We start from the raw sequence: 19,898 nt of genomic DNA on the forward strand, positions 1-19,898 counted from the left end.
GCGCCGAGCGCCGCTGGAACCCCCACCCCCCTGAGCGCAGAGCCCCACGCCGCCCCCCACGCCGCCGGAGAGGCCCCCCCCGCGGAATGCCACGCTGCGCTCCCCCTGCCGCCCCTTACCAGGTGCCGCACCAAGCATGTGCTTGGGTGCCTGGTGCCTGGAGCCGGCCCTGTGTCTGTATAAGTTGTCATAGCTCTGTTGAAATCAATGGAGCCATGTCAGTTAACTCCAGCTCTGCCCCATCAAGCTTCATGGTGTGAAAAAAAATAATTAGGAATGTTAGATCTTTAAAAAAAAGTATGATAGCAGTTTTTTTAAAAAGCCATTTCAGTGCTTTCTTGGTAGGATTTACATTTGAAATTTGGGTTTCAACAATTTCTGTTTCTTAGAAATGGCCTTTGGTAGCAGAGATATTACAGGTTCTCAAACTTAGCACAATTTTGTTTCTCCCAAGTCACTTGTCACAAAAGATTAATGAAGCTTCTACTCATCAGTACAACACTTAGGAGCTTGGTTACCATTGCTCTAATATCGAAAGGTGCATTGCACTGTGGTTTTGAATTTCCTTTTTATGTTTCATTTCCCTGCCTTTTCAATTTCACTTTCTAACTGTCTGAGTTAATTTTCATTACTTCCATGTGTCTCTTCCAGTTAAAATCTCAATTTTTATAGCTGTCTTCTACCCCAATCCACTGGAGCATTGTTTAACAACAAAGTGAGGCGCATGCTTGTGTTCATCCATCTGAATAGTAGACCAGTGTAGAATGAGGTTGCTGCTCCTTTTTAACCTAAACCATTAACTGGACACTTTCCTTTTTTTCCCCTTGTACCATTGCTTTTATATACTTTATTGGTTTTGCTGAGAAAGTTTAGACTCTGTCCATGTTCATTTGAGTTTCCAGTTTTTTTTATTTTGGTCAAAATACATTAACTACATATAAAGATATCAGTATCTCTAACCATATCATAACACTACATAATACCTGGGGACCAGTAATCTGAGATTCTGAGCATCCTCTAACTACAGTGTCTTTAATGGAAGTTGAAGACACTCATTTTCTTACAGGATCAGTTTGTTGGTTGCAGCAGAATGTAGGTATAGAAATATTAAAATATACGTTCATTATACTAAATATAACTATATCAAGTACTAATATATATATATATATATATATAGTTCATTATCACCTTGATTCAGCAAATAAGTACAGGAGAAGTCCTGCTGACTCCAGAGGAACTTCTCACATGCTGAAAATTAGGCACTTGCTTAAGTACTTAGCTGAATAGGAGCTTAACACAAGGGCATAATTCTACTTTGATTACTCCTGTCTAAATCCAGTCACTCTATTTGGTCCCAAAATAAACAATTTCATCTACTTCCTTGTTCAGTCACACAGCTCCAAGAAACAGGACTCTATTTCCTGGAACTTCTTAGAGCCACCCTGAATTTAATGTGTCAAGTAACTCCAACATATATACTGTACCATTCTGCTGTTTTATGTTTCTAGCTTCCAAAATAATGGCAACAAAGGGAAGGAAATTCAGACACAGGCATTTTTTAAAAATCTGTTGATTTGGGTCAGTCACTGGCCAAATAGTTTCATCAGTGGGTGGGCAGTGGGTAGGTAGTGTGTTGGTGACTGGTTGATAATACATATTGTTGGGGAGGGGGTTGTTTTATAAACACACTCAATTATTTTAGGATGGTTATTATAGAAATTATTGCATACTTTCAAAAATATTAAGTAACTGAGGTTGAGGAAAATTTAAAAGATGTATGAAAATATATGGCTTGATTAAATGATGTCTAATGGATATTTAAAATAAAGGGAGTAGGATAGATTTGCACAAATATTTAGTGTGCATAATCAAAGCAAGGAGAGGTCTTGTTTTAATTTATATAAGGGAGGATAACTGGGGATGAAATAAAGTAAAGGAAAATTTAGGGTGATGTTAGGATAAATTTCCTAATAGTGAGTCTAGCAAACTGGGATGATCAGCCAAGGGAAGTGAATAGAACTCCTGTTGATTAAAATATTTAAAAGACGACTAAGAAAAAGTATATATCAGCAGCAAATAGCCCTGCACAGGTAGGCAGATGGACTGATAAGGCCTTTTCAGTTCTAATACCTATGGTTTGGCTTGACACTTTCCTGACTTTATTTTTCTGATTTGTGTTTTCAAGGTAGTACAAGTCTTCAGGAGGCGAGCAAAAGTTTGGAATCCTATATTTCTGTGTAGTAAGTAAACACAGAGATAGTACTGAGTTCAGTTAAATGTTTATAGCTATGGTTATAGCTGATGCAGTAACTGTCTGATTCCTGCCACCTCTTGACCATCTATTCGTTTCTTTCTGATATGATCACCAAAAGAATTTGAAATCCTGCTTTTAAGGGAACATCTCCTGTTGATGTTGTGAAGATGGGGGAGTTGTGTGTATGAGGAGGAAATCAAGATCTGGCATAGGAGATGGAGCTGTTAGCATTTGATGATAGTAGATGGTACTGGGGGTAAAGGGAAGCTTTTCAAGGAATGGTGTTACAAATAAGCAACCCATAAACTGATCATCACAAACTTTGATACAGAGTTTCCAGGGAATCGGGGGTCCTTCTTTCCAGTTTGAAGGACCTATTCCACCCCCCCCCCCCAGAGTTTTATCATAGGGGAGACTTTTGAGGGGAGTTTTCCACATGAATAGGGGTATAGGTTATCTCCCTTCATCACCCTTAGTGGTAAATCTAATATTAAAAAAAAACCCCAAAACCTAATATTGTTTTCAATTTCTAGCTTTGTCACATCATGGCAATGTGACTGGGTCACTCCAACATTGACACATAAGCAGTAAAAGATGGCTTTACTATGTGTCCTTGGAAACTATGTGTTTCATCACAAACCTAGAAAATTGATTAGAGGAAAATGAAGGAAACATTCAATACTACACCTTGGTTGTGATTGTCAAACTCTGTGGGAATCTGCTCAACCACTGGATTTATTACTATGAAGCCTGAAGTAAATTGTCAGCAGATAATGGCCAAGTGGCTGCCTGGCAGGCTCTTCTGATATGCATCTCCTTTATGTTTTATTTATATCTTATAATTAAAAAAATAAGCAACTCAGAGCCATTTAGCTATGCCCATAGCTGGCCAGTGTCATCACATGCTCTTATTGCTGTTTCCTTCACACCCACTGCCCAACCTTTCATATTGTGGGTTACATCCATTCTTGCATTTTGTCTTAATTTAGGCCTCCAACTCACACTAGCTCTGTAGGGAGCTCAATGCAAGAATGGGGCCTTAGGTTTTAAGCTTTTTGAGGCAAAAACTGTCCTCTTACTCTGTGTAAAGCATCCAACACAATGGTCCCTGATCCCAATAGAGCCTCCAAGCATAATTGAAATACTGATGTTAATAATTAAATAAGGTCAATGCCTCATTCAAGACATTCATGTTTACACCCCATAGTAGCTTTCCCTGTATTTCTTATCTGCCTGCATAAGAGATATTCTATCTTGATTTTTTAATCTGATTTTCTATAATGTTTTTTATGGTCAACTGCATCTAAAAATACTTTTAAAATAATGTTACTATGAGCTTTGGGATGTTGAGAGGACTTTTCTCTGTTCAGTTTTTTAACAAGGAATAAGAAAAAGGGTATATTCCATTTCCAAGCTAAAAGGAGTAAGTGGTTATATTTAGTTTAATTGGTTAAAAAGTTCATAGTTTATTTTCTGGTGTATGAAGCTGGAATTTGGAGACTTCAGTTGAACAGAATTAAAATGGCATGTTAAATGACTGACAAAAGCTTGGAATCTCCTGTTTTCATTCACTTCTCTTTGCTTTCTCAGGGCACTGTTCAGTTTCATTCGGTAGGTGATTTCTGTCTTAGTCTGTTTGGCCACAAGAGCATGTAGAGTTCTAGGGAATGACCTGTCTCATACCATAACAAGCTCGATCTTGTTACCGTTTCTTAGTTTGTCAATGGGAGTTTTGCCTGAGTGAGACCAACAGTATCTGGCCTAGATTGGGTAACGTATCTACACCATAACCTTGACTCTACAGAATGTGTTTCATTCCACAACTCCTGGTTTTTACTTGAAATATTTTCTTTGTACAAATTGAATGATTTTAAATCACCACATTGCCCTTCAACATTAATATTTTTTCAAGCTATATTTCAGCCCTCTGCAAATGGAATTTAGCCTCGCTCAACTTCCAGATGTGCTAGGGCTAGAAGAAAGGCTTTTCAAAAGAGAATATACTGTACTTAGTGAAATAAGTTAAAATTTCGCATTGGACTGTTTGTATGGCAGCAGGAGAGCCATTTAAAGTGCTTTTGCGACTTCATTTCCTTATTATGCTTCATTTGATGCCAGTTTGTGTTTGCTTCATCTTTGGGATTATTTTAAATTCCTCTTCTCTCTCCCATTTTTTGTTTCATTCTGTTTACCAGCTGAACATGTTTCATTGTAAATAGTACATTCTTGCACTCATGTCAATGACTCTTGAATTTTCAAAGTGCCTATTAGAAGTTGCTTTCAGCTGAAGAGGTCACAACAATATCACAGATGCACAGATTGCTACCCGATTAATACAATTATCAAGTCTCAGAAATTATGAGCTGAGTGTTTGCATTTGAATACAGCTTTTATTTTAATGCACACTTTCAAAAGCATATTTTAAGGAAGCTAGTTTGAATAGAAAATGTTCCCAAGAAATGAGTTATATCTTTTGTGCAGATCAAAGCAGCAAAAAAACCATTTAACAATTTGTCTGTCTTTAATGAAATCTAATGGCTTTTTTGTGTTTCTCTAAACATAATAACTCTACACAAGTCTATTATTTGTTTTTAATGCTGCAAAAGCCAGTGTTATATTACTTAGTGTTCTTAAGACTCTTAAAACGAAGATTTTGTTTATGCTACATACACAAACAATTATGTTTGACAATTTGGACGTAAACTTGAATTGCCAGACTTTTCAGCATTCTCACCAATAAAAACATTAAGCATGTCTATTAAAAAATGTTTCTTTCATAATTTGTTTTTCACTAGTTTCTGGCTCTGCCACAAAAGCATGCTGTCTCTCTTTGCAGCTGATTTTCTGCAGACTGTTTAGCTCTGTGCTATTTTTTTTAAACATGTTCTGGTTAGTTTGTCCTGTAAACTGATCCTATAAAACCAAAACAAAACAAAACTTCCTTTCTGAAATCAATGCGAGAAACTGAGTTGGCCTGGAACTGGAGCTCTGCTCAAGAGGGCTAACTACCTAGTGTTCTACAGAGTAGTATGGACCACATTCAAAACCAATTTGAAGTCAGTGCTGTTGGATCTGGACCCTCATGTTTCAAAAGGCCTAGCTGACTCAGAAATGCCCCCAACCCCATCTCAGCACCAGTGGTGGGGACTTTGTCAGACTGAGAGAGAGAGCTAGCTAACCCCAGGAGTCGCTAGTGAGGCCTGAGGGAGAGAGCTTATGCTCAGGCATACTGGTGCTTTCCCTTCCTCATGCCTCAGAGTGCACATAAGAGTGTGCTTTAAGGAAGGGGAATGGCTTTTCTACCTCCTTTTGGCAAGCTGGGGGTGGTTGGGGCTGGTGATTGGCTCTCACATACCCCCCTCCTCTGTTTAAAACTGTCATGTGTCTAGAAGCCATCTTGATTCTACTGTAGGGTGACAAGGTGTCTGGTTTTCAACCAGAACACCTGGTCAAAAAAGGATCCTGGTGGCTTCTGTCAGCACCACTAACTGGGCCACTGACTGTTCGGTTGGCAGTGCCACGCAGCGAGGCTGGCAGGCTCCCTGCTAGCCTCTGCACCATGTGGCTACCAGGAAGCAGCCGTCATGTCCCCCCTACGGCTCCTCCCCAAAGGGGCAAGTAGGGGGCTCCGCACGCTGCCTCTGCCCCAAGCACTGACCCCGCAGCTTCCATTGGCTGGGAACTGCTTGAGGTAAATGCGAACCGGATCCTGCACCCCTGACCCCCTCCCAGGCCCCAACCCCCAGCCCTGATCCCCTCCTGCCTTCCGAACCCCTTGATCCCAGCCAAGAGCACCCTCCTATACCCCAAACCCCTCATCCCCAGCCCCACCCCAGAGCCCGCACCCCCAGCTGGAGCCCTCACTCCCCCACCCCACCCCACCCCCTGCCCCAGCCCTGATCCCACTCCTGCCTTCCAAACCCCTTGGTCCCAGCCTGGAGCACCCTCCTACACCCCAAACCCTTCACCCCCCAGTCCCACTCCAGAGTGCACTCCCAGCCAGAGCCCTCACCTTTCCCGCACCCCAACTCCTGCCCAAGCCCAGAGCCCCCTCCCATATTCCAAATTACTCAGCTCCACCCCCAGCCCAGAGCCCCCTCCTGCACCTGAAACCCCTCATCCCTGGCCCCAGTCAGAGCCCTCACCCACTCTCATATCCCAACCCACTGCCTCAGCATGGAGCCCCCTCCCGCACTCTGAACTCCTCATTTCTGGCCCCACCCTGGAGCCTGCACCCCAAGCTGAAGCCCTCAACCTCTCCCACACCCCAGCCCCTGAGCCAGTCTGGTGAAAATGAGTGAGTGAGTGAGGGTGGGGAGAGCGGGCAACAGAGGAACGGAGGGATGGAGTGAGTGGGGGTGGGGCCTCAGAGAAGGAGTGAGGCATGGGCGGGGCCTCAGAGGAGGTGTGGGGCAGGGGCAGGGCAAGAGCGTTCAGTTTTGTGCGAGTAGACAATTGGCAACCCTACACTACTGCTGCCCTGTTTTCCCTCCATGTGTTTGGAGTATTGCCAAGCTGTGTTTCCAGGATACAGCTGGTCTGACTAGATCCCCTGTTTTGGGATCAGGAAGAATTTTTTTCCTGTCTAGGCCAAAATGGCAAGATGTTGAGATTTTTGCCTTCTTGGAGGTCCAATTGAATGTCAAACAGAGTCAGAATAAGAATTTTGAATGTTAGGAATAGGCAATGTTAATAGCAACTTGTAGCCACCATCCATAAAGACTGAAAGGGACTGCTCCCAGAGGCGAATGCAAGTAAGAGACCCAGGATATTGCTGGTGGATCTTTTAGCCTGTAGGGAGCAGTGGAGACCCTAAGTCTTCAGAGACTGAGGTGCTCCTTTTGGTACTCTCATTCTGCTTTGCAGAGGGAAGGGTGAGAGGATTCAGTGATGGGCTGAGTCCCAGGAGTTAGGCTGAAGAGGGCCAATCCTGATTAATTAATTATGTGGTATGAGGCCATTTATACATGCACTTGAACCTATACGAAGCCTAGTATTTATGGGGTAGGGATTAGCTTGCTAAACTGTAGGCCATCTCTTTAAAATCCATCCCTGTTATTGTGTTTCATTCACCTGCATGCCCTGATTAACAGGGAGGAATACAAAACTATAGTCCTTAAAGAGTTATGCCTAGGCTTCAAAAATGTTCAACTGAACCAAAAATTTGAAGGATTTTACAGATGTACATTGAGTCTGTTTAAGTAAGGATTTATTAAGACTTCAGTTTAGTAAACAATTAGCAGTGATTAGTGTCAGATGAAGAAGAGACACAATGGAATATATTAATCTGTTTCTCTCTCATAGCATATAGATATACATATTAGATAATATAAAAGACTCTAGGGTGGGGAGAGTGTGTATACATACTTCGATAGCATTACACTGGGAAACGTGGGACATCTGGCTATAGAAACATAAAATGATTTTGAGGACAGAACAAGAATAAAGCTTCAGTGATTTGTGAGTTAGATTTTTTTCTTCATTGCAAAATAATTTTAAAAATGAGGAAATTTTATCTAAGCTTTCATGCAACATATACATGATAATATCTCAACTCACTTGTTTTCATTTGGGGTATCTACATGCAAGATTCAGTGCGGTAATGGAAAATGTGCAAAGGGTAAGTGGCTGATGCTACTGTAAATGTTACTAAGCTAATTTTGCCTACAATGGTGTTGATTTAATTTTTCTCATTTAGCTGATAGCATGACTCAGCTTAAAGAGACATATTTAAAGTCATTAGTCTTCAACAGGTGAAACGAATAGAGGTAAAAAAGAAAGACAAGTACAAAGAAGATTTCTCTTCCCTCTTGAGTATAATAGGAATTTGGGACTCATTTTCATTCTCATCAGGGGAATATTTTAAAATAGTGTGATACCTATTAAAATAAGGAATCAGGAAAACACTTTAGTTTACATATCTCTACTTAGGGGCAACATCCTACTCAACTTACTCATGCAAATAATCCTTAGTCACAAAGGGAGTCCCCCTAAAGTCAAAGGGACTCTTTGTGTGAGCAAAGATAACTCGTATAAAAACAATAATCCAGATTTGGCCCGAAGTCATGGTCTTGTCATGGTCCCTGGGCAGGCTGTCCCCTCTGAGAGTCTTCCCAGACTCTTGAGTGCTCCCCTTTCAAGTCACTGGCCTATGCCTTCACTTCTCTTTGGAGTGAGATCTTGGATCCAGGTGCTCTCTGACTGAATCTCTGGGTTACACCCCCACTGGAATTAACCATGACTACTTCAGTAGGTCTAACAGTGTTTGGCACCTGCAAGACTTTTCCTCCAGGAGACTGTGACAGCATCCATTTGCTGTGATATAAAAAGAACTTCATCAAAGCAAAGCATGATTTAATCTGTCAGTAGGTACACAGAGTTTAGAGAATTGGATTTAAACTAACAAAGGCCTACACTCATATTCCCTTACCTAAACTTAATCTCTTTAACCATAGATTGGGAGGTCTGGCTTATTCCCCATCTGTGAGTTGGGAGAACCAGGCTACTTTGCTTGCAACGTTCTCCATCGGTCTTGAGCCTTCTCAACATATCATCTTTTTTCACTGATGTACAAGGCCACCTCTCTCAGCTCACCCCGAAAACCCCTCCTTTTCTGCCAGGGGCATCTTTGTAACCAGTCAGAGTCTTTTTGTTTCAGGCTTAGCCTTGGTAACAGTAAAACATCATTTCCTGGATGGAGCTAGCAAGGTATCTCTCCCCCAGTTGATGGCCCAACCCTGATTTGAGGGTGTGTACCTGAAGCTCTTATCTCTATGATTGTTTTACCTTTCTTGCTCAGTTCTTTAACAGCTTCCTTTTGATTTACCTCTGTGCATTGTTAGGCAGCAATCCAAAATTTGAACTGGGAAACCAAATCTCATATAATATTAATAAAAATACAAATTTTCCCAATTTGTCACAGTGTTATCCTCGTACTAGCAAAAGAAACCTCAGTAGCAGCTGATACATTGACTTTAATGGGCTTTCGATCAGGCTCCTAGCTTTTAAATGGCAACATCTAAGTGAAAGCCTCCAAATTACCCATGAATGACGATGCCAATTAAACAATTTTTATGTTCATTTGTACCACTTTTGAATTTGCTTTCCTCAAACAAAGACATTGACTGACCAGAGTGTTTGATAGAATATTAGGATTGGAAGGGACCTCAGGAGATTATTTAGTCCAACCCCCTGCTCACAGCAGACCAATCCCCAGACAATTTTGCACCAGATCCCTAAGTGGCCCCCTCAAGAATTGAACTCACAATGCTGGGTTTAGCAGGCCAATGCTCAAACCACTGAGCTATCCCTCCCATGTACAACGAGTATTACATAATATTTCTTAAACCAAATTTTGAACTGTAGGTATTTGCACTAGAAATCCGTTGTTAAGAATTTTGCTCATCCAGCCAGAATACAGAGATAAAATGTAACATATTTATCCAATCAAAACATGCAAATATGGACTACTGTTTTTAAATAAGCAATATACAAAAACTTGACTGCAGAAACTATTTGTCAAATAATTTTGAATAATGAGTACATCTGTGAAAATTTCAATCTATTTGTGGACAAGTAATAGAAATATGCATGAAATTAATTGAATAAATTATTCATTATGAATCATTTGACGGGCTTTACTACCAGTTTGGAACTGCAGTGACTTTCATCTAGACCAATGTATGTCTAGAAATCATTAAAATGGGAATGACTGAATTAAGGCTGGTTTCAGTAAGAATCATTCTTCTGTACTTATAATACTAGTCAGCATTTTTAATTGTTAAAGACTCTGCCTCCAGTCTATCATCCAGAGAGGTAAAAGGGGTGGAGAACAGGCTTCAGGCACTAAGTGGTCCTTTTCTAGAGTCTTTCCTGGTCTCTTCATACCCTCCAGGCTTTGCCCACTGCCAGTGTTCTTGCTTCTTCTAATTGTTGATGCAGTAGCATTTGCCTCAACACTGATGTTTGGGAGCACACCACATCACTCATCTGCTTGGACTTCTTGAAAACTAGAGAAGAACAAATCTGAAAAGGTTCTGCACATGAAAAGTCAGTGAGAATAAGTTTTTCTTTACCTATTCCTATGGGTTTCTGCCTAACATGCCAACTTATTTCTAGGTCAGTATGTACACTAAAGTTTACTTCTAGGCACTTTGAGTTGGGCAGTACCTTCCCAGCTTCTAGTACATAAAACAATGGTAATAAAATGGATCAATGAATCAAACTTGAAGATCATGTGCTTGCTTCCTCTATGTGCTATTTCAGAGGGACTCCTTAATGTTTTTAGATATGATACAAAATGTCCCTGTCATAACTATAAAGGGAAGGGTAACAGCTGTCCTGTGTACAGTACTATAAAATCCCTCCTGGCCAGAGATTCCAAAATCCTTTTCCCTGTAAAGGGTTAAGAAGCTCAGGTAACCTGGCTGGCATCTGACCTAAAGGGGACAAGATACTTTCAAATCTTGCGGGGGGGAGAAGGCTTTTGTTTGTGTTCTTTGTTTGGGAGTGCGTTCGCTCTCGGGACTGAGAGGGACCAGACATCAATCCAGGTTCTCCACATCTTTCTAAACAAGTCTCTCCTATTTCAAACTTGTAAGTAAATAGCCAGGCAAGGCGTCTTAGTTTTACTTTGTTTTCTCAACTTGTAAATGTACCTTTTACTAGAGTGTTTATCTTTGTTTGCTGTACTTTGAACCTAAGACTAGAGGGGAGTCCTCTGAGCTCTTTAAGTTTGATTACCCTGTAAGGTTAATTTCCATACTGATTTTACAGAGATGATTTTTACCTTTTTCTTTAATTAAAAGCCTTCTTTTTAAGAACCTGATTGATTTTTCCTTGTTTTAGATCCAAGGGGGTTAGATCTGTATTCACCAGGAGTTGGTGGGAGGAAGGAGGGGCAATGGTTAATTTCTCCTTGTTTTAGATCCCAGAGGGGTTGGAACTGTATTCACCAGGAGTTGGTGGGAGGAAGGAGGGGAATGGTTAATTTCTCCTTGTTTTAAGATCCAAGGGGTTTGGATCTGTATTCACCAGGGAATTGGTGAAAGATTTCTCAAGGCTTCCCAGGGAGGGAATGGTGGCAGCAGGACCAGAGCTAAGCTGGTAGTTAAGCTTAGAAGTTTTCATGCAGGCCCCTACATTTGTACCCTAAAGTTCAAAGTGGGGATACAGCCTTGACAGTCCCAATAACATCTTAAACATCTGTTTCGATCAAGCCCTTTGTTTCTACTACCCACTAATCCTAGTTTTACAAACACACCCATATATGATCCTCATAAAACTGTGCATTTTTAGCCAATGAGCAAAGCATAACAATAAGCCATAACTTCCAAAGAATAGCTTCAAGGTATAGAAGGGCAGAACATCATTTGCAGACTCTCCGTTTTTATTAAATAGAAAATTTCCAACAATCATTCAAACACTGATGAAATTTCAGCTGCCAGTCGGCTCCACTGGCTAAGCCAGTGGAGTAAAAACATAGAGCAAATTGAATTTAATATGTTTATGCAGACATTTGGTCTGAAAATGGAGGGGGGAGGAGGTTTGTATTTAGAACTACAGCATCATCTTATTTATTTATAGAAAAAAATTGCAATCTCCTGATTCATTGAAAAGTGAAAGTGAATCAGGCAGATGGAATTTCAAAGCGATTCTTGCCAGCTGCCTGGAGCTGGACTGAGTATTGTATCCTCAGCTCTCAGTAGTAATGACATTGGATGAAGGAGAAAACAAGGGACAAATGAGAGCAAAAGCAACAAATGAATATGATAGAAAAGGAGACAATGGTCTCCCTAACTGCTTCATTGCTGCCTAATGCATATAAAGCAAATGCACTTTGGGCCTGATCTGAAGTTTATCAAAGACAATGGAAAAAATCCCATTGATTTCAGTGCTGTCCCACATACCACATAACATACCTTCCCCCTGAAGTTCTGACATTCCAAAGGTCCATATCATGTTTCCACAGAGTCCGCAACACAGTACAGCAGTAAAGAACATTATAGTGTAGCTCTTTTCTCCCTCTAAGTGCTTGTCTAGACAACGAGTTAGTGGGTGGCAAGCTGGCATGTAAATCTATGGCTCGGTAGCATGCTGCACACTAACTGTCTATATGGATCCTGCTGTCATGCACTCCATTTCAAATGGGAGTAGGTCAGTGTACACTAAAGAACTTTTAGTGCATAGCAGCAAGGTCCACAAGGCAAGGTCCATACTAGTAACGTGGCATACTAGTACATTGTAGATTTACACCCCAGTTTGTCACCCACTAACTTAACTTGCTGTCTAGACATAAGAATTTTTCTTCACATCACCTTAAAAAAAACAGGTAGTGGATAGAGAAGATATCATGTATATAACAGCTGCTAATATGCAGCCTGTAGAGAGGAACAGCAATTTTGAGGGGCTTATCTTTTTGGTATTTTGGTTAAAAATCAGGAGAAATAACGTGAATACAAATGTAGGGCTCCTGGGGATTTGGGGGCCTCAAGCATTGGTGTCACCTTGACCTCTCCTGTTCTCTGCCTCAGACATATGATAGTTTAGTCTTCAGAAGACCGAAATGCTTCAGGGACTGTCTTAGGTGCACTAGTCTGCACTAGGGGGTGTAAATTCTAGTGCACACTAGAATGTCATGCATTAACTGTCCTGTGTGTACCCTTCTAGCTCACATTAAGGTTTTTTAGTGCATATTAATGTAATACTGTTTGAAACTGTATTACTTTAACAGACACTAGGGAACTTTCAATAGGTACCAGCAGAGTCCACAAAGTCCAGTTAGTGTACTCCTCTAGTGCTATGAGGATTCAATTCCTGTATTGATAAGACATCAGATAACAAGAGTCAATTAGTTTATTAAACTAAAAATAGATCCACACAATAAAGAAAGATTAATATATTACCAATCTGGAAAACAGTCTTGCAGCAGTTACATCTTCACTCTGTTCCAAATTTTGAGTTTTCTTTTGCTCATATTAATATTCTCCTTGTTCATTATAGATAGAAGATTCCACAGATTTTACGACTTCACACACCTTTCTTATCTAGGTTTCTACATAACTTTCCTGATGTCAGTAGACCATAGAGATAGCCTCACTAACTGTACATAGCACACAATTTATATTTGGCAAACCTCAACAGAACACACATCTTATTTCTAACAAAATATACACATACAAAGAACAGGGGTCACAACAGTTAACTACTAGTAGATTTCCACAATAAACTTTTGCATGAATACAAGGCATTCTGGGAGTACAGTTTATATAGTTATATTGTTTATACTACTTAGTCTATTCCAGAATGCTTTGTATTTAGGTTAACAGTGACGACTAATGCACCGTGTAGACAAGCTCTTAGTTTAACTAAAGTCATTGGGTGGAATACAGGGATGTCTGGGTGACATTTAATGGCCTGTGATATACAAGAAGTCAGACTAGATGATCTAATGGCCATAAACTATGAAACCTATGAAAATCTTTTACTTCTAGAAACAAAATTTATTGAAGCATCAGGGTTTAAAGCAGAGGTGTTTGTTTTAAAATGGACAGTTCTGTATAGATTTTGATAATTTATCTAAGAAGCTAACATATATGTTAATGAATGTCACTTTATTCAAGTTTATCAGTTGCACTTTTAGTGCATATATGATCATGGTGTTTCATTCAGGGGGGTCAGACAGGTCCACTGGAACTTCAGTTCCAATGACAATGTATGGCCGGGGGTGTGCGATCAGGGTGGCCACTCAAGGAACCAACATTCAGGGTGCCATATCATCACTTTGGGGGCACCAAAGCTCTGTTTTTTGCTTGTACCTTTTGGGTGGTGGCGATGGTGGGCACCTCTGAAAACATTTTCTGCCGTGGGTGACAAAACACCTAGGGCTGGCCGTGGATGTGGCAGGTGCTCAAGTTTCTCCTGATCTGTGAAGACAGTGATTTATGTTCTGTGACCTGGCCTTTTATTTGCAACTTGGTTGGCAGTCAGGAATGAAATTATGGTGGGATGTAGCTTAAGGGATCAGGGATGTCACATGTAAGGAAGAGACTATGTGGATTGGGACCAAGCTTCCTCAAATTTCTCAGGTGCTGAGAGTCTGGATTCTGGATTGGTGCCATGTCACTATGTTCACTCCTTACAATTTTTTGGGGGATGTGCTATTTTTGGAGAGGGGTGGTCCTTCCTTTGTAGTAGCCCATGCCCATTTCCCCCCTGCTAAGCATTCAGAAACAAGGAATAGTGTAAATAAACCACATTGTCTTTATTCGCTCTGTTTATGGAAGGGCTATTCATGCATGTTCCCCTTTCGTCAACTAGACACAGTGTTCCAAATGGGAGAGTTCCAAATGGGAGTGTGGGAGAGTTTATCCCACTGACTACATGTATAACACATTTTTCAATCTCCAATTGTTTTCTCTGCAGTACGAACATGAACATCTGTTATGTTTCAGGGAAGTGGTTCTTTGGAAGTGAATTAAAATAAGCTGAATTAAAGCCAGTTTATTTCTGAATGAGAGAGTCCACACAAAGCTTTAATGCAGTTTAATCCACTTTAAATTCACACCTCTAGTTAATTCAAATGAATTTCTTTGAGTATGTCCATGCAGACAAGCCCTCAGATAATCAGGATTTAAAATAATCTAAAGAAATGCCACTATTAGATCAAAGGACAGAACAAGTTTACAGTTAACTGGAATCCTATTAAATAAGGTTTTACTCTATGTAGTCAGGTCAAGTCAGGCCTACGCTGCAACAGCTGGTAGGAGGAAAGGAAGGGTGCAGAGCTGTGAAACCATTAACTTATACCCTTTTGCAAGTATTTGTGAAATTGACTGATAGTGAAATTACCCCATTTCCAACAGCACAAGCAGCTGTTAGTGGAAATTCCATATACACAGCAAAATCAAGAATCTGTGTGCAGATCTGGCCTTGAAAGAAACATCTCATTGTTTCTGGTGGAAAAGTAGATTTTCAAAACAAAATTAATTTTCCTGCCTGAAAAATGATTTTTAAAAGTTTTCTTTATTAATATTCAAGCTAAGGGCACTAGCAAAGATCTGGTTCACCTAAAATTAGCTTGCTCTAAAATGAGAGAGAGAGAGAGAGAGTGAGAGAGAGAGAGAGAGAGTCTTGACCTACTTCATGGCATATTTGAGTTTTCCTAAATATTTACCATGGAGATGCCAAGATACTATGGTGATCACATTGGAGGTACATTGGAAATAGACAGCTAGCATGCAGTGTTCCTCAGATGGTGTTGACTTTTTGATCAGTATCATTGTGAAAGCAAGAGATGTACTCTAGCAGAAATAGTAGTATGTTGTTCAAACTCAGACTGTGCTGAGATTACAGAGGTTTGGGAACTGAGCCTTTGGCTATTAATGAGAACAGTGAGATATGTAACACAAACAAGCAACAACATGTGATCAGCTTGATGGTCAAAATTGTACTTTAGTTCATTATACAGATAATTGAAATCCCTTACCAGACAATATAGACAAGAGAGACGGTACCAAAAAAACCCCACCATGACCATTTTTCCAGCATCCAAATTCCCAGCTAACTAGCTCTTCTTACTGTGCATATATTATGGTTGAGATTTTGGAAGCTGTCTATTGGTTTGGATACTTAATATCCATTAAAAGTAATTGGACTTGAGTGCCCACCTTTGTTAGGTGGCTTTAAAAAGCTCAGTATATATATATTTATACCCCCACTATATACTGTATTATAGATATAAACACACATACATTTCATATAATCACATTGTTGTTTGATTTATTCATAGATATGCTCTCCAAAAATAGTCAAGCAGAGCTGATGAAATATCTTTACAACATTTTCAGTACAGGGCAAACTTATGTATTTTTCACCTGGAGATAATTTTCCTCCTGAATCTGTAATGTGCACATCTCCAATGGACGGGAGATTGAAAGTCAAAATCAAAATACAGCTTGCAGAGCTGCTTGCTCTGAAATGATTCCTTAAATCATTTCTTGATATGTGCATATTGCAGTTTGCATATGTGTACTTGTGTCTGCATTCCTGTAATTGTTCTGTGTCTGTGTGGGCTTGCACAAGTACATGTATCTGTGAATGCATATATGTGGGTGTGGAGTAGGGCTTATATTCCATTTTTTTCATTTCACTGTCTTTCCGTAACCTGTTATTTTTTAATCATTAAGTTAAAATATTTTCTCCTTGTCTTCTAGCTAGCATGAAGATACTGTTTATCAGAGAGTGAATTACATCTTTAATTTAATACAGAATAAGGGTGGTGTTGAGAGAATTGAAGGAGGAAAGGACAATGTTTAGAGCAGATGTTTTGGTTCCCCAGAATTACAGGGAGATATGCTTTCCATTTAAACTTTTTTTCATGTTATAATCCATTTAAAAGACAAGGATTAGAGTAAATCATATGCACTTTTTTAAATGCCTACACACTAAGGGAATTTATGCTGTCAAAAAAAGCAAATAAGCATTATTAAAATACGTTGACATAGTGCTTTCCAAAGTACCAGGTTTTATATAGTATCTATCCCTTAAGGGCCTCCATGAAAAATCACCATTCCATTGACAGGCTTGTGTTCATTAACTATCCTATAGCACTTCTTGATAGCCCCAGTGTCCTGGACAAATTCCAGCTCAGGTAATTATATTCTGTTCTTAAATTCCAGCCCTCTTGCAGTTTCATTTGGATGTGATATTCATTATCACTTCCTCCCCTAAACTACTGCATACTGTGTTGCACAGCACTCAGTCAACCATGGTTCATTTCTGTTTACAAATGCAGCTAATAAATTTCTTTGGGATGAAAGGTGGTATCGAATGTAAGGTATTTTTGTTATTGTTATCAATGGTGGATTAACCACAGATTCTTAGCTCATCAGTATCCAGGTCACTTCATAGCAGGGAATCTTCAGATGTGCTTCTGCTGTGCAATAATTTCTGCCAATAGTAAATAGCTCAACTGAATGATCTCAGCCATCAGCACACACAAAAAATAATCATCTTTCCTTTGACTTTATTTGGCACTGGATCAGGCCTTACAGGCAGAGAAGGGCCATTTCTTTAAACTTCAGTTTTGTATGGAATGAGCCTTCCCTAAATCTGTAGGGCCACCCAACTCATTGCTCTCTGTCTCCCTACCCCTTTTGTGCCTGCTAGTGGAGGCACAATAGTTTCCCTTCCAGCAATGCCTGGGACTGTGGGACTAGGTTGCCAGCACTAGGGAGAGCTACACTGGGCAGTGCTGGCCAACCACACAAGCAGAGAGCATGTACCTGGCTTTACAAAGATGCAGCTTAATCCTCAATGCTGGGAGCAATCCTGCTGGGTGGTGGAGGAGGAGAGAAAGCTCAAGAAGGGAAAGAGCAGAGCAGAGAACTAGAGCAGAGTGCCACAGTGTGTAACAGTGAGAAAAAGGTTGACCTTCTTCCTTATTAAATAATCCTATGAAGAAATATATAACCTAGTGAGGTATTACATTGAATTCAAAAGGTCTAAACAGTATGGCATCAATTTCTTATATAAGCCATGCATTTACTTCCTGCTTAATTTGCCCAATTTCAGGCATTCTTTTCCACAATATAGTATTTATTATTAATATTGCCATAGTAACAGGAAATCACAATCAGGATCAGATGCTATTCTGTACAAATGCAAAGGAATATAACTATCCCTGTCCCAAAGAACGTAAACCCTACATAGACAAGACAAGGGTGGAGGAAGGGGTAGAATGCACAGGCAAAGTGATCAGGGAACATAATGGGCAGGGTACGTAAGGATGGGCAAAAGAGGAAGGATTGTCCAGTGGTTAGGGCACTAGCCTTCAACTTGATAGATGTCAGTTCAATTCCCTGCTTTGCCACAGACTCCCTGTGTGATCTTGTGCAAGTCACTTAGGTCTGGTCTACACTGGCGGGGGGAGGGAATCAATCTAAGGGTATGTCTACACTACGAGAGTAGTTCGATTGTATTTAAATCGAATATGTGGAATCGATATTACAAAGTCGAACGTGTGTATCCACACTAAGGACAGTAATTCGACTTTGTGAGTCCACACTAACGGGGCAAGCGTCGACATTGGAAGCAGTGCACTGTGGGCAGCTATCCCACAGTTCCCGCAGTCCCCGCTGCCCATTGGAATTCTGGGTCGAGCCCCCAATGCCTGCTGGGGAAAAAAATGTGTCGAGGGTGGTTTTGGGTAAATGTCGTCATCCAACCGTCAGTCCCTCCCTCCCTTCCTGAAAGCACCGGCGGGCAATCAGTTCGCGCACTTTTCTGCTGAGTGACATCGCGGGCGCCACAGCACTGCGAGCATGGAGCCCGCTGCGACCATCGCTGCAGTTATGGCCGTTGTCAACACCTCGCACCTTATCAGCCACCTTTTCCAGAGGCAGATGTTCAGAAATCAGGCGAGGAGGCTATGGCAGCGCGATGAGGACATGAAGTCTGAGAGTGGCACAGACCTGTCACAAAGCACGGGACCCCGCACCGTGGACATCATGGTGGCAATGGGTCATGTTGATGCCATGGAATGGCGATTCTGGGCACGTGAAACAAGCACTGACTGGTGGGACCGCATAGTGCTGCAAGTCTGGGATGAATCCCAGTGGCTGAGAAACTTTCGCATGCGGAAGGGAACTTTCCTTGAACTTTGTGAGTTGCTGTCCCCTGCCCTGAAGCGCAAGGACACCCGGATGCGAGCAGCCCTGACTGTCCAGAAGCGAGTGGCCATAGCCCTCTGGAAACTTGCCACGCCAGACAGCTACCCATCAGTCGCGAACCACTTTGGCGTGGGCAAATCTACCGTGGGGGTTGTTGTGATGCAAGTAGCCAAGGCAATCGTTGATGTACTGCTGTCAAAGGTAGTGACCCTGGGAAACGTGGAGGCGATCATAGATGGCTTCGCAGCAATGGGATTCCCAAACTGCAGTGGGGCCATAGATGGAACTCACATCCCTATCCTGGGACCGGACCACCAGGCCAGCCAGTACATTAATCGAAAGGGCTACTTTTCCATGGTGCTGCAAGCACTGGTGGACCACAGGGGACGTTTTACCAACATCTACGTCGGATGGCCGGGCAAGGTTCATGACGCTCGTGTTTTCAGGAACTCTGGTCTGTTTAGACGGCTGCAGGAGGGTACTTACTTCCCGGACCACAAAATAACTGTTGGGGATGTCGAGATGCCTATAGTGATCCTCGGGGACCCAGCCTACCCGCTAATGCCCTGGCTCATGAAGCCCTATACAGGCACCCTGGACAGTGAAAAGGAACTCTTCAACTACCGTCTGAGCAAGTGCAGAATGATGGTGGAGTGTGCTTTTGGACGTCTCAAGGGGAGATGGAGAAGCTTATTGACTCGCTCCGATCTCAGCAAAATCAATATCCCCATTGTTATTGCAGCTTGCTGTGTGCTCCACAATCTCTGTGAAAGCAAGGGGGAAACCTTTATGGCGGGGTGGGAGGTTGAGGCAAATTGCCTGGCTGATGATTACGCCCAGCCAGACAGCCGTGCGATTAGAAGAGCCCAGTGGGACGTGCTGTGCATCCGGGAGGCTTTGAAAGCTAGGTTCCTCAGTGAGCAGGGTAACCTGTGACAATTTTGTTGGTTTACAGAGAAGCTGAACCTGCCCCC

The sequence above is a fragment of the Trachemys scripta genome, chromosome 8 (genome assembly GCF_013100865.1).
Source record: "Trachemys scripta elegans isolate TJP31775 chromosome 8, CAS_Tse_1.0, whole genome shotgun sequence".
Lineage (NCBI taxonomy): Eukaryota > Metazoa > Chordata > Testudines > Emydidae > Trachemys > Trachemys scripta.